Source organism: Poecilia formosa, unplaced genomic scaffold (assembly GCF_000485575.1).
Source record: "Poecilia formosa unplaced genomic scaffold, Poecilia_formosa-5.1.2 Scaffold47, whole genome shotgun sequence".
Taxonomy (NCBI): Eukaryota; Metazoa; Chordata; class Actinopteri; order Cyprinodontiformes; family Poeciliidae; genus Poecilia; species Poecilia formosa.
This window is the reverse complement of record NW_006799986.1, coordinates 1,535,368-1,550,743: the sequence shown is the minus strand read 5'-3', so window position 1 is coordinate 1,550,743 and position 15,376 is coordinate 1,535,368. Positions and strand designations below refer to the sequence as shown.

The 15,376-nt window shown below is 38.4% G+C and overlaps 1 long non-coding RNA gene across 2 annotated transcripts in view; it reads right to left on the bottom strand.

The window, feature by feature from the left end:
• LOC107836256 (uncharacterized) overlaps positions 1 to 14,655 on the bottom strand; it is a 19,463-nt gene extending 4,808 nt beyond the window's left edge. For both annotated transcript variants that reach the window (XR_001662126.1, XR_001662125.1), the window contains exons 1-2: positions 14,612 to 14,655; positions 11,448 to 11,510 (exon numbers count right to left, since the gene is read on the bottom strand). This is a non-coding gene — a long non-coding RNA (uncharacterized LOC107836256). The remainder of the gene's footprint in view (positions 1 to 11,447; positions 11,511 to 14,611) is intronic.
• Between the last annotated feature and the right edge of the window lie 721 nt (positions 14,656 to 15,376).

Here is a 15,376-nt window from a genome sequence, read left to right as displayed (position 1 = left end):
CACACACACACACACACCCACACACACACACACACACAGCACACACACACACCTTGCCATCAGCTGGTAAACATGTGCTCTTGAGTGACTCTCAGATAATTGCCACATTGCGACTGACTTGATTTGCACAACTTGATTTAATAAATCAGGCAGTAAATTGGAAAAAGCTTTGTGACAGTTATTGTACTGTCAACTCCAGGCTGCGTCTGTCCTCCCACCCCGGAGACGAGGAAGATGGCTGCCGATACGCATGAGTCACAGAGAGGGAGGCGGGAGGAGCGGCGACATTAGCCATCAGGGTTTCATACTTCATTTCTTCAGACTTTGCTGCACCTGTGACAGAAATAATATTCCACCCATTTAATGGTTCAGTCGGAGCGCGGCAGCGCCCGCTGAGCTAAATGCTGTCATTTTATTAGATACACAATCTGCAGCACATGCACTCCAGCATCAAGACGCAGAATCATGTCTGACAGGACTGCTGCGTCTGGCACTTTTCATGGCTTCTCTGCTGATTTTATCGCGGCTGTTTTCGACTTCCAGCTCAACCGATTACGGCCAGAGTGCTGATATGAGGCGGTGGCGGCATCACGGTAAAGCCAGGGAAGTCTGGGCGTTAGACGCAGGAAATGAGGAGTTTTCATCAAATGAAACTCCAAACAAACTGAAGTAGCTACTTTGAAAACAGAAAAGTGTCCTGAAGCATTTGACCAAAACGCAGACGGAAATCTGGACAAAAGGAACCAGAAGAGCTAATTATAGGTGAGTGGATGCAGCTGGGAAGGTGAATAAGAGATAAACAAGAAACGGTGGAAGAGAAATGGACTTTATATAAACAGTGAACACTAATCTGGTGCCGAAACGATTGTGATTAATCGATTTATTGAATTAATCGACAACGTATTTAGTAATTGATTAATCGTTAACTGGAGAATACAGACTCAAAAAAGGCCATTTGTCGAAATGACAATATAATCAGAGCTTGAATTAAAGTCTAAACTGCCCCAAAAATATATACATTTTACATTAATATGTTCTGATTACAGCTAAATCAATAATGCAGGTTTAGTTGTAATCTGGTTAAAAACTTTAAAGTATATGTATAAAAATCTTTCTGCATCTAATAATGAAGGAACCCACACGACTCTGTTTTCATAGTCAGTCCAGATTTTCACCTTTTTTCTGTCCTTTGCTACAAATGATCAAAGGAATTCACTAAAGGACTGATGTTAAGAAGTAAAATGTTTATTTTCTTATATAAAAATTATTTGCATCTTTTACTGCATTTCTATTGTTTCAAAAAGTGGTTAAATAAAAAATCTGCAGAATTTACCAGTTTTTTTGTTGTTGATTAATAAATTACTCGTCAGAATAATCGCTTGCGGTTGTAATTTGTTTGTCTAGATTAGTGTTTACACATTAGGTTTAGGTTTCTGTCCCTCTTCCTCATTCGCTTTGCTTTTCTTCATCCTCAGTCGGCCATCTTGCTCCCCGCCCAGCTGCACCCACTCACCTGTAATTAGCTGCTCTGGTTCCTTTTGACATTCACCTGGGAAGTGAGATAAAAACCTTTTCAGCAGGTAAATATTTAATCTGCAGTTACATTCCAGGCATCAACCACCAGGAAAACAAACTTTCTCCTGTTTGATCAGAAATGCAGTAAAACACATTTTGTAAACCTAGTTTGGTGATCAATACGTTGGCTTATAGGAGGTGCATGACTTTCTAAAGAAGTTTTTTATTCTTTGAAAAAAAACTGATACAGAAACTTTGTTAAAAAAAAAAACTTTCACTGACAGATGTGATCCATGTATTAAAACTTGTGTGTTTTCCTCTGGCTGTAAATGATGCAGCCTGCTGTGATATCATAACCCTGTAAATGTTTTGGATTTTATGTCTGCAGTAAATATGGTTCCCCTCCATCCTAAAATAAAAGCAGCAGACCTGGAAGTGTGCATCTCCATCTTGCGACAGACAAGCAAACCCCACAAATCTGTTTTGAAGGATCCTTTCTGTGTAATTATCTCGCTCCACACCCTTTTCGTTCCACAATGAGCCGCCCATCTGTCAACTTCACTCTCGCTGAGCTTCAGACACCTGCAGCCTCCCCGGCCGCCCGCGCTCTTTTTATGCGACACAACTTGGTGCCCTGACTGGCCACATTTCATCTTTTTCTAAGGCCCCCAGGCCCCGTTAAACCGGAGCCAGCAGCAGGGAACGGACCAGTCCGGCGCTGCTAACCCTTTAAAGGAGACATCAACTGATACTGTTAGGAAGTCTCAGCTTTCTGATACAACGGGCAATAATGCAGGAGAAATGAGTGAAGGCTTTTAATAAAAAGTGATTGAGACTCTTTGGTGAAGCGACAAACTCCAGTATGATGCCACTCTGTGTCCGACTCCAGTCCGTTTGTGTAGAAAGTCCAGTTTGTTTGCAGAGGCATGAATGCTAATCGAACTCTGATCCGCCTGCAAACCTCGGTCTCAGTTTGGTTGAAGTGAATTCTGGTTTGGTTTGAATGCATATGTGAACACCAAGTGGACCTGAGACCGCTCCAAAAGCAGGAAGTGGACTACGGTACAAGGCATTNGATTACAGCTAAATCAATAATGCAGTTTTAGTTGTAATCTGGTTAAAAACTTTAAAGTATATGTATAAAAATCTTTCTGCATCTAATAATGAAGGAACCCACACGACTCTGTTTTCATAGTCAGTCCAGATTTTCACCTTTTTTCTGTCCTTTGCTACAAATGATCAAAGGAATTCACTAAAGGACTGATGTTAAGAAGTAAAATGTTTATTTTCTTATATAAAAATTATTTGCATCTTTTACTGCATTTCTATTGTTTCAAAAAGTGGTTAAATAAAAAATCTGCAGAATTTACCAGTTTTTTTGTTGTTGATTAATAAATTACTCGTCAGAATAATCGCTTGCGGTTGTAATTTGTTTGTCTAGATTAGTGTTTACACATTAGGTTTAGGTTTCTGTCCCTCTTCCTCATTCGCTTTGCTTTTCTTCATCCTCAGTCGGCCATCTTGCTCCCCGCCCAGCTGCACCCACTCACCTGTAATTAGCTGCTCTGGTTCCTTTTGACATTCACCTGGGAAGTGAGATAAAAACCTTTTCAGCAGGTAAATATTTAATCTGCAGTTACATTCCAGGCATCAACCACCAGGAAAACAAACTTTCTCCTGTTTGATCAGAAATGCAGTAAAACACATTTTGTAAACCTAGTTTGGTGATCAATACGTTGGCTTATAGGAGGTGCATGACTTTCTAAAGAAGTTTTTTATTCTTTGAAAAAAAACTGATACAGAAACTTTGTTAAAAAAAAAAACTTTCACTGACAGATGTGATCCATGTATTAAAACTTGTGTGTTTTCCTCTGGCTGTAAATGATGCAGCCTGCTGTGATATCATAACCCTGTAAATGTTTTGGATTTTATGTCTGCAGTAAATATGGTTCCCCTCCATCCTAAAATAAAAGCAGCAGACCTGGAAGTGTGCATCTCCATCTTGTCGACAGACAAGCAAACCCCACAAATCTGTTTTGAAGGATCCTTTCTGTGTAATTATCTCGCTCCACACCCTTTTCGTGCCACAATGAGCCGCCCATCTGTCAACTTCACCCTCGCTGAGCTTCAGACACCTGCAGCCTCCCCGGCCGCCCGCGCTCTTTTTATGCGACACAACTCGGTGCCCTGACTGGCCACATTTCATCTTTTTCTAAGGCCCCCAGGCCCCGTTAAACTGGAGCCAGCAGCAGGGAACGGACCCGTCCGGCGCTGCTAACCCTTTAAAGGAGACATCAACTGATACTGTTAGGAAGTCTTTCTGATACAACGGGCAATAATGCAGGAGAAATGAGTGAAGGCTTTTAATAAAAAGTGATTGAGACTCTGGTGAAGCGACAAACTCCAGTACTCTGTGTCCGACTCCAGTCCGTTTGTGTAGTAAGTCCAGTTTGTTTGCAGAGGCATGAATGCTAATCGAACTCTGATCCGCCTGCAAACCTCGGTCTCAGTTTGGTTGAAGTGAATTCTGGTTTGGTTTGAATGCATATGTGAACACCAAGTGGACCTGAGACCGCTCCAAAAGCAGGAAGTGGACTACGGTACAAGGCATTATGGGTAAATACAACCAAAACAAACATGCTAGCTTATGGCTAGCGGGTGAAATGACTCTTGGCTTTTAGCCAAAGACAAAAGAGAAATCCTACAACCACTAAAACCTTTTTTTTTACGTTTTGTTAAGAAGGGTGTCTTTTTCAGAGGTTTTCATGTCGTTTCTTTCATTGTTTCTTGGCGCAGCGCCCCCACAGGCAAGGAGGGGAACTGGTTGCTCAAAGGGTTTGGTTGGTTTAGAACCACAGCAACTGGAAATGAAGCAAATGTAGCAATTTTGGCCCCCAACCAAAGAAAATCTACCAAACTGTCAGGTTGGAAAACAAAAAGAATCCATCCATCCGTTTTCTATCACCCCTGTCCCTTAGTGGGGCCCGGAGGTGCTGGTGCCTCTCCTACGGACGTTTCGGGCGAGAGGCGGGTCACCTGGACAGGCCGCCAGTCTGTCGCAGGGCAACACCAAAAGAATCTCTTTGAGAAAGTAGTGGTTTTAGTTTTACTAAATATACTTGGTGAAATCTTAAAGAAACGACTCCATGCTTTAAATAGCAGTTTTTAAAGTGGCACACTTTGCATTTAAATTCAGGTTGTTTACATGGTATATTTGAATACCAGCTGATTAACATACCGTCTCTGAATGGCTCTTTGCGCTGCTGTTGTTGTTGTTGTGAGTTTTTCTGGCCAGCTGGGTAAATAAAACATGGCTACTTGAGCAGATACTTTTCTGTTATCGAACTAAGCTGGACCCAGCTGACCTTTTTCTGGGTTTGTTTGTTTCTTTGGTTCATTATTTGCTAATGTTGTTCACACAGAACAGCTAATGGAAGTTATGTGCTCAGATTTCAGCTACATTTATCATTTTAATTTACTGATTCCAGGTTTGGGAAGTTATTTTCTATGCATCTGTGGGTTTTCATTGGTTCCCTGGTTAATTGGAGGCTCCTAATTGGGTAGGTGACGATTAGAGCATTTCTGAAAGTGAATGGAGAATAGATACTTCCTCCATTTACAGATGATATAGTTTTATCCAGTCTGTAAAGGATCATTGCCGCCCTGTAATTGATTACCTTGTGGATCACAGTGACAACAACATGAAAGACATAACTACCAACTTTTGACTATCCGCTGCTCTGACAGATAATCTCACACCCAGTGAAACAATAATCTTAGTTTTGACCTGAACTTGGCTGCAGTATTATTATTTAAGACTGGATGTAAATGTTTAAAATCCCCACTCCACTGTGTGGTTCTGTAAGCTTTTAGCTTAAATAATGCATCAACTCTCATCATGATCCAAGGTTATGGAGTCCAGTTTGTGTTCAAATGGTATAAAGATGTTTCACCTCTTTTAAAAGCAGCACAGTGAGGAAAGATTAAAGGCTTTAAATGCTTTACTTCATCCCAGCTGACGTATGAAATTAGCTTTACCAAAAGCAACTTCCTAAAAACATACATGGCTTAAAACTTACGCATTTCTGCCTTAAAATAGGTTTAAATTATTCATATTTTATTTAGTGATACACAAAATATCGGCATTAACATTGGTATCGGTCGATATTGGTCATTTTTCAATATCTCTGTATTTGTCTGATAAGTGAAACAGGGTCAATATAAACAACTGATAATATTGATTGATTTCCAAATGGTTGCTGTCTGTTGATGAGGTTGGAAAACATTTATACAATAAAGGTAAATATTGATTATTATTTGTAAAAACAATTCTAGTATCGGTATCAGCCCAAATTTCCACATATACAAATTTTACTGATCAGAAAACATCAATATGTTTTTAGCATTTTTAAACAGCAAGAATAGATTTAGAAGGAAATGTTCTTCAAATGTTACTTAAATAACTAGAAGAAATTTACTATGCTGCTCCATTTCCAAACAGAAACGCAAGAAGAAAAATTCAGATCTTCACCGATACGTTTTAGTGTTTTCTGTATTTTGAACATGATAGCAGAATAAAGTAACAGACATAAACAAGTAATTTTAACATGTTCAAAAAGAAGAAGGAAGAAGTAAAAAAACTTATGAACTGCAAACCCATAAACTCAGACTCTGTTTTCAGACGGACCGGAAAAGAAAAATATTAACGTACTTAGAAGTTACACAGATTACTCAATTTGAAAGCTAAAATGTTGAAGTTTGCAGAGACGGGTTTGTTAACCTTAGCTGTGATACTTGTGGTAAAAGCTCCTCTGTGAGGGCAGGAAGCAGCCGGCCGGGCGAGTCCAGCAGGGCTGCAGGTGGAAGTGTGTCAGACTGGCTGGGAGAGGCCGAGCAGAACGGCGAACACTGAGAGTCACTCTAGCAGACTGAAACAATCTGTCCGACGCTCAGCGGCCGCCTGGCCGCAGGCGGGGAGCGACCCGAAGCCCAACGTACCGACGCTTACCTGCAGGCCAGCAAAGCGGCTCTCAAAGAACAGAGAACAACGACTGAAGGCTGAACTTTAAAAAGTTAGTTTCACCAAACACACACAGAGTGAACTGTTGGTGTTCCACCGATTAATCTGTGTAAATCCAAATATCTGAAGAACTAGAATATTTGACAGAAATGCAGTTTGATAGCAACGAGTGCTCCTTATTTATCTTGACAGTAGCTTTGTTTCCATGACAAATATGGGCAAATATTTGTCTGTACTCCACTAATGTTGGAAAGAAAACTATTTTGCAATTGCGTCGTTTCCATTAAATAAATTAAATTAAATTCATGTGAATAAGCTTGTTCACACGACAAGTCATTAAAAATCATGGCAGTGTTGGATGTTAACAGTGACATGAGATGTATTCATAATTCAGCCAATCAGAGGAGACGTCGGCGTCTGATTCAGGCGTTGGAGGAACAAGCCCCGCCTACTGGGGAGCGGCTATTTGTGCAGCGTTTTGTGGAAATAATAGTCGGCCATTTTACATCAGAACTATGGATTCAACACGTTGGAATGACGTGTTCACTCATTGTGAAATGACTCATTTTCCAAACACCAAAAAACATTAACTTATCACCAAAAACCAGCCAGAATGTTTTTTAAGAGTTTGGTCCAAATAGAAGAACGAAAAAGAGAAAAATACAAATTTTGCATAATAGATCCGTTTTAATATGACTGACAAAACGTGACTTCTCTTGTTGGAAAGCCAGAGTGTTTGCTGATTCTAACAATAATTTACTGTTAGCATTCAATAGCCTGAACTAGCTAACATGCTAACTGAAGAAGAGCTAAGTGTCAGTAGAAACTCACCTGAATGAGAAACAGAAGCACTCAGTCAGAACTCATCATATGAAAACAGGACAAATTAAATGTTTCTGCCAGAAACGGCAGGAACAGCAAATGTTTTATCGAGATGCTGTAAATTGGTGAGGAGTCTGATAGAAAAAACTGCAGATTTTCCCAACTTTAGCCAGAGGGAACGTAGCTTTTATCTAAACTCCACCGTGATAAGCTGTTAATTTTCCTCCTGCAGAAGCTGGAGGGTTGTTTCTGGTATCTGATCCTGTAAGCTGTACCGTTATTTCCTTATTTATTTACTGATCTCGTCGAACATCTGTGAGTCTGTTGACGAGGATGTGACGGGAGATAACGCGCGGCGACAGATGCTGCCGGTGATTTATCCCGGCTACCTTTACAGATCATCAAACTGAAGCGTGTTCGCCTGACTGCGCCGCGCCTGTACTTTCAGCGCGCGCAACAGAACTCTTACTCAGCTTTATTACCGACGCCTGCGGCCCCACCGGAAGTCACAAGCTGTCAGACACATTTGGGTCAAATCTAAAACTCAAACTCGCAACACAAGCTCGTTTTTATTTGCTCCAGCGAAGGGAGGCACTTCAGAGCTGACATATTTAATGCATATGTTTTTATCTCTCACCATTTCCAGTTGATCAATTAATAAAGAATGCATAAATGTCAAATTACCCTGGAAAATTACAGCGCAAGTTTAATTAAAAACAGAATGAAAGTTAAAGCAGAGTGAACTAACATGAGCTGAATTATTAAACTCTGAACATGGAAACTTTGGCTGTAGAAATGTTGGTTCTTGTTCTGCATGTTATTATCTCTGCTGAAATAAACTGGATTTTCCTTCAGGATTGTCTGAAGAAAAAGTTTTCCACATTTAGGAAAACTTCTCTACACTGCAAAAACACAAAATATGACCATGTATTTAAGACTAGTTTCTACTGCAAATATCTTAGTGCATTTGAAATAAGACAAAAAAACCTCAAAAGTAACTTTTCAACAAGATATATGGGCCTGGTTTAAGTCAATTATTTCTGAATATAGATTTTAAAAATGCACTTGTTCAACTGGGAAATTTTCCCCCTTCTCCAGTGAAAAAACCTGCCAGTAGAACAAGTACTTTTTTATTTATATTCAAGAATTATTGACCTAAAACAAGCTTATTTAGGGGAAGCTAAGTTTACTAAACATTTTCAAAATCAGCAAAAATGCTGAAAAGCTACAGAAAATAATTACCAGCGGATCAGCAGAAGGGCGTCTGCTGGTTTTGGATGATCTGTTGTTTCTTTTAAAACCAGCCAGCTGGAGGTTTTCCTTCCTCAGTATTTTATCCGCTTGGTGAAATTCAGCACCGCTGGGAGCGAAACAGGACAGCAGACTTCACAAAATTATTACGTTTATAAAACTCTCCTCAACTTATTATTTACTTTTTGGAAAAAAAATTACTTTTAGGAGTATTTTTACTACACTGTATCTTTGAGTAATTTTATTATGAAGTATTTTTACTCTTACTTGAGCAAAATTTCTGGATTTTCTACCCAATGAATGAAAAACAAACATGTTTTAACCTAAAATCCACCAAACAGAGACACACACCTGCAGTTTTTATTCAAGTTTCAGAAGTTTTTATTGAAGAAACTGATTTGGAAATATTCCCTTTTGCTGATTTTGTTATTTTTTATTACTTATATGAATTCTTATTATTTTCATCCTGAAAATATCTACATTTCCACTTAACTTTGTATTAAGATGATGTGTTTTTAAATATTAAATGATTGATAATTTGTCAGTTACCCAGTAAATTTTTACCAAATACTTTTTACTTGAATAATTTCTTATATGACTACGCTTTACTTTAATCTGAGTATAAATATGTTGCAGTAGTGCAGCTCTTCTCTCAGTATAATTTTACCTCCTCTGGATATAAAAGCATGTGAAAAACTTCAAAATAATGTACAGTTAGCCCCCCACCCAAAAAAACACAAACCCAAAACTGTTCAAATGGTCGAAATGAAAGTGACATTAATGCTAATCATGAGAAAATGCAGCTGTAAAACATTTCCGTTTGCACTGATTAATTTATAATGTTATTGTGCATCAAAAGGAGAAAATGGTTCCGATACGCGAGTGGTGCCGTCTGGAACAGAGGGGGTTCTGCCAGTGGGAACGCTTCCTATCATTTATGCAGAGCAAAGAGGCAAGCTGAGGCCAGGCTGGGTCCATTTAATTTCTGGGCTCATCATGAGGACAGTTTCTATTTTTAGCCTGAACACAGGGAAACTGAGAAAGATGGAGAGGCTGAGGGAAGTGGAGACACGCAGGGACAGAGGGAGCAGAGAGAGTCTCAGGGTGGCAGAGGGGTCCAATCGGTCATCCTGACAAACCTTATTATAACCTCGAAAGTGCAAGGCTGGAAACACTCCTGCTGTTAAACAAATAGCACCCACTCTCTGGTTTTCATTTGCCTGTTAAATGGTGGTAATATGTTGGCGGTAATATTTCCAAAGATGCGCCTCAGTAAGATGCGCTAATATCAGAGTAACTGCATTATTGTCTCATTGGTTCTCTTTTTACTGTATTTTCAATTCAAATCTCCCTTTTTGCTGATAAATTATTGAGTAAATAAACATATGGCATCAATAACAAAGATATTTAAGGATTTTAATCTGTTATTTAGGTTATTCAACCAGCAAATTGGTTCAAATATTTATTACACCAATTTGATCATTCATGGAGCTAGCTAGCCGCTACATGTTTAGCACTGAGATGCTATTTTAGGCTAGCTTAGCTTCTCCGATAAGCTAGCTTGTTTTAGCACAGGTTGAACACAACAATAGTGTTTTCCAGCAGCTTTGTCGTCCATTGATGTTGTTAGCGGACGTCTCAGATTTACAGCGTACCAGAAACATATGAATACAAAGGTTCCAGGTGGAGCATTTATATGTAAAATAAAATATTCAACATGTTAAAATCTGAGTAAATAATCAAAATCAAGGCGTTAAATATAACTTTTGATGTTCATATCAGTCCATATCAAAAAGCACCAAAACCTACAAAACTACAATGAGCTGAAATGATGTAACCAGTGCAGCTTAATCAAAATGCAGCCAATGAGAGGTTAGGCTCCATAACAAGGAATCAAACAACAAAACATTTAAGGAGGTTTTGAAAGAATCCCTGGTTCATTTGGAGTTTAACGTCCAACTGGAGTCCAGCCAGTTGGACGTTAAACTCTAATTGGTTAATCTGAGTTTAACTCCAAAAACCCAATCAACCAATTGGTTATTTAATTCGCCCATTGGTTAATTTAAAGTATTAACCAGTTAATTGCAGGTATTAACCTATTAATACCACAGGTTAATTGGAGGTAGTACAACTGATGACCACTTGGTGGCAAAACCCATTCCTGGCTCTAAAGCTGGGGTGTCAAACTCCAGTCCTGGAGGGCCACTGCCCTCCAACTTTTAGATGAGCCTCTGCTGCACCACCTGAATAGAATAATTAGGTGATTAGCAGGACTCTGGAGACCTGATGTTCACAGGGAGGAGGTAATTAAGCCGTTTCATTCCAGTGTTTTGTACCTGTGGCACATCTAAAACCTGCAGGACAGCAGAGGACTGGAGTTTGACGCCCCTGATCTAAAGGTTCAGGGACTCATGAAGGGAGAATAAAACTGGTTATTGTAAAACACATTGCTTTTCTTTCTTCAGACCTTTACTGTGTCTTTTATTAGATTTATTACATCTGATTGGTGTGCTTGTTCAAGATGTGGTTTTATTTAATCAAGTTTCAAATGTCAACTCTGCTCCACCTTCTAACTCAAACACAGTAAAGTCTTCAGACTCCGAAACGTTAAAAATAGAATCGACTGAATGTCAGACTCAATGCTTCGGTATTAAATTGGATGGTACACACAGTATTATCATTCTTGATCCAACTTTTTTCAAAATATACTAAACTAACAGAAAAAGTGAGTTATTAATGACTTTGCTGAACGTGATGGCCACACAAAATAGCACAGAAATAAACCCGAATGAAACACAGTGAATATTTTAAATTAGAGTAATTAAAAGTCATAACTCACCTCAGATGGTGCAGAATCATCCTCGGTTCTTCTGAGATCGTCTGCTCAGCTGACCTCAACAACCTTTTTGGAAGCACAAAGTGAAGAGGAAAGGCAGGTGAGACGTTGCAAATTTGTTCAATAATTTAAAAACAAACAGGGAAGTGAAATGGAAGTAAGTTCAGAGGAGTCGGGGCAGATGAAATCTTATATTTGTCTCTTAGAAGTTGAGTTGTTGCATTTATTCACTATAAATAAAACACCAAAGTAAAAACGGAAGGAAAAGTTTCTTAAAGCCTGAAATTCATGAGTCTGGCATTTAGCATGGCTCCATTGGTCATTACTCTGTTAACTGAAGGAATGAATGTTGTCAAAACATCCCAGCATTAAAGCTGTGGGACTTTTGCTCAAACTCTTGGACTCTGTGCTGCTAGTTTTTATTATTTAGATAATCATGAAGCATTTTTCTCAAAACCATAAACTGTCTCTGCAAACAGAACCTCTGTCAACCGTTAGCCACTGTCAGACGCACTGAATTTTCTCATGAATCATAACAGGAGATCATGAAGGTTAGTCTCTTTATTCGCTTATAATTAGAATAATGCATCATTAGTGTCAAAGTTCAATATTCATTATGAAGCCAAATGAAGCAGCATTTATCCTGTGAAATGATTACATGTGTTTGTGCTGCTGCTGCTTGGAAATGCTAACCAGAAAAGCGAGCATACGCAACAAAGAGCTCCAGTTTCTAACTGTAGCTGTTTATCATTAGCATCAGGATCAAAAAATGGTTTGTTAGAAAGACAAAGATGCTTCATTGTCACTTTAAACACTGATTCAGCAGCTTCCAGGTGGCTCTGGTTTGTATTAGCTTCTGCAACCGGCTAATATCTCTAGCTAAAGGTGAAAGCCCTTGCTAATGGTGTTAGCTCCATCTAATCATGTTAACTCTAGTTAATTATGTCAACTCCTGCTAACTGTGTTAGCTCTAGCTAATGTTCTTAGCTTTAGCCAATATTCTTAGCTCTAGCTAATGTTCTTAGCTTTAGCTAATGTCATTAGCTTTAGCTAATGTCATTAGCTACATCTAACAGTTTTAGCTCCATTTAATCATGCTAGTGCTAGCTATTGGTGTTGGCTCCTACTAATGGCTGTTAGCTCTAATAGTAGATAACAAGCTGATCGTGTTTGTTTTTCAAAAGTTATCTCAGGTTTAATGGAATATGAAACGTTTGATGTTTTCTGAGCCGCCCTCGTTAGTATCTACACCTTCTTGTGTTTTGTTTATAGCTTCTAGTCTATAGACTACAACCTAACCTCGTCATGGCTAACATACATACACTGTGTAGGTAAAAAATGGTGACCTCCACAGGTGAAATATACAATAAAGATATATAATTTTTAAGTAGTTTTGAGTTTTATGCACAAACAACTTTCAGGTTGATAGGAAAATTACATAATATTCAGGCCAACATGGTCAACTTGTCGTTTGTCCTTTTAATATTAATAAAGGTTTTTCTTCTTGCTCAGTATTTGAGTCAACATGCCTCTCTTATGACATTCTAATTTTCCATATTCATTCACAGCGCGTTCTCCTCTGATGCTGTCAAATGATGGCTTTATTTATTCATCCAAGCCTGAAAGTGTTTGCTTAGCCAGCTCATGTAAAGGTTTTTTCTCCTGCAACAAAACCAATTCACAAAGAATAAAAATGGGTTCACAGGGTCTCCTGATGTCTTTATCTGCCAAAATAAAAATATACGAGGAGCCGCAAAGCATGATCTTTTTATTTATTTATTTTTAAGAGAGGGATGGGAGATTATTAGAACGGCATTAAACATTCACATAACTAGTCAACACAGTCCCAGAACTGATATTAAAACAAATATTGTCTGATATTAATGTTTCCGTTCAAACTATGGAGAATAACACCGTTCCTGCAGTCAGATGTGAATGACTGTGTGGTTCAGTCTTCATGACCTCGTCTCAAAGAGTGAAACTGTGCCTAAAACCCTCATCAAACGCCCATGACCACAGCTTTGGTTGAAAGGATGTTTTCCATACAGAGGAAAATTAGGATCTCTCTCACGAATACAATGTCACTGGAGTGTTGAAATGCATTGGATATGGCCTCTGCAGAGAAGAGCCTGGTCAGAGATACGCTCTGTGGCTTTAATCTTAGGACCATTGAAAGATGAATTTCTCTCAGAGGGAAATGGGAAGTGGTTCAACAAATGTACAGCAGGCCCTGTTTTGTTGCCATTCTGACAGTATTTTTTATGGATTAGATTATGTAGATGTTTGAGTTGATTTTAATTGTATGTCTAAATGTGAGAAAATGAATATTTAATGGTTCATGTTTTTGAAAAATATATGTCACTTCTAATGTGCTCCTGTTCTCAGTAACATGGGATCAATGGTGAGGAATTCACAGTGTACTGCTGCACAATGACCAGGTACGTTACTTTTACTTCATATTATCGTCACAGTTTTTTTCCATATTGAAAGAATGAAATTAACAAATGGGAATGGCATTACCTAAGTGCTCCCAGGTGGTCAGATAATAATCTAACCAGGAAGTAAGCGATGCACTTACATTCAGTTTCAATCATTCAGCATCCTGAGGTGAGTAAGGTATATGCGTAGCGTATTATGAGTCTAGATTATGTTGTTTTCAATATTTGCTGCTTTCGTAGCAGCTGCAGCTTCACACATAAAATATCTGGTCATCTGGTCTTTTATCACAGTATTTAGCATTAAATGTTAATATAAGTAAGCATTTTACCTAATTTACATCAGGACAGAACAAATAAAATTAAAAGAAACACACCACTGGCTGATCCTTGTGATAAATATAAGAAGTTCATAACAATTTGCATATTATGAAAATATATAAAATCAAAGATAAAGATGAATAAAAAAGACAGATAAATGACAACATACTTGCACACAATGGAATTAAACAGCTCAGCAGGACAAAAATACAGCCAGGAAAAGCACTTAGCTTGTTCATAGATGAGCAGCAACAGTAAAGCCTAGCACTCGACAAAATCATTACATTCTCCGCAAAATGATATACAAAACGTTTTAAGTAACATCTTACAATCACGTTAGCTAGAAGACTGTAAAAACATTTTGTCCCCACAGCAACTTTTAGATTCAACAGAAACTCAGTGAGAACTCACCTTTCACCATTATAGCCATGAACGGTCTGGTGAAGAAGGAAGTGACGTCACATGTCACGACCGCAAGACACATTTCCCCAAAATTATTATGTAGATTTTGTTTACGTCGACATAAAAAATTAAGACAAAGAAATTAAGAAAATAATTTCCTAAATAAAAAATTTCTTAATAAAAACAAGTGTGAGTTTCTACATATAGACAGAGTCCTTCTCAAAACCATTAAAAGCGATCTTAAAAACATTTAGTGTAACTGGTTCTATGAAGATGGATCTCTGTTCATAACTGGTCTGGACTTTTAGCATGAAGTAAAACTAAGTTCCCACAACGCGGAATATACTGTTCTGTCAGCTATACCGAGGAGAGGATGACATCTTTAGTGGTCAGTGTTGTTTTGTACTTTTATTGTTTCAAGCTGTTTGAGGAAACTGAACGCTAACGGTTTTCTTACCCTGTATTATATGGCCAGGAAGACATTTGCTTGTGAGTGTATGTTTATGTTCAATTGCTATAACTTGATACTGAACCTATCTTATTGTAAATATTGTTTATTGAACAAAATAAGTTTTATATGTTTTGCCCGTTTGAAAATGATAACCATTTGTATAATTTTTCCATAGGATTTAGCATTAAGCTAGCAGTCCAGTTTTCTATTGGCGTTAGCATTAAGCTAGCAGTCCAGTTTTCTATTGGCGTTAGCATTAAGCAAGCAGTCCGGGTTTCTATTGGCGTTAGCATTAAGCTAGCAGTCCAGTTTTCTATTGGCGT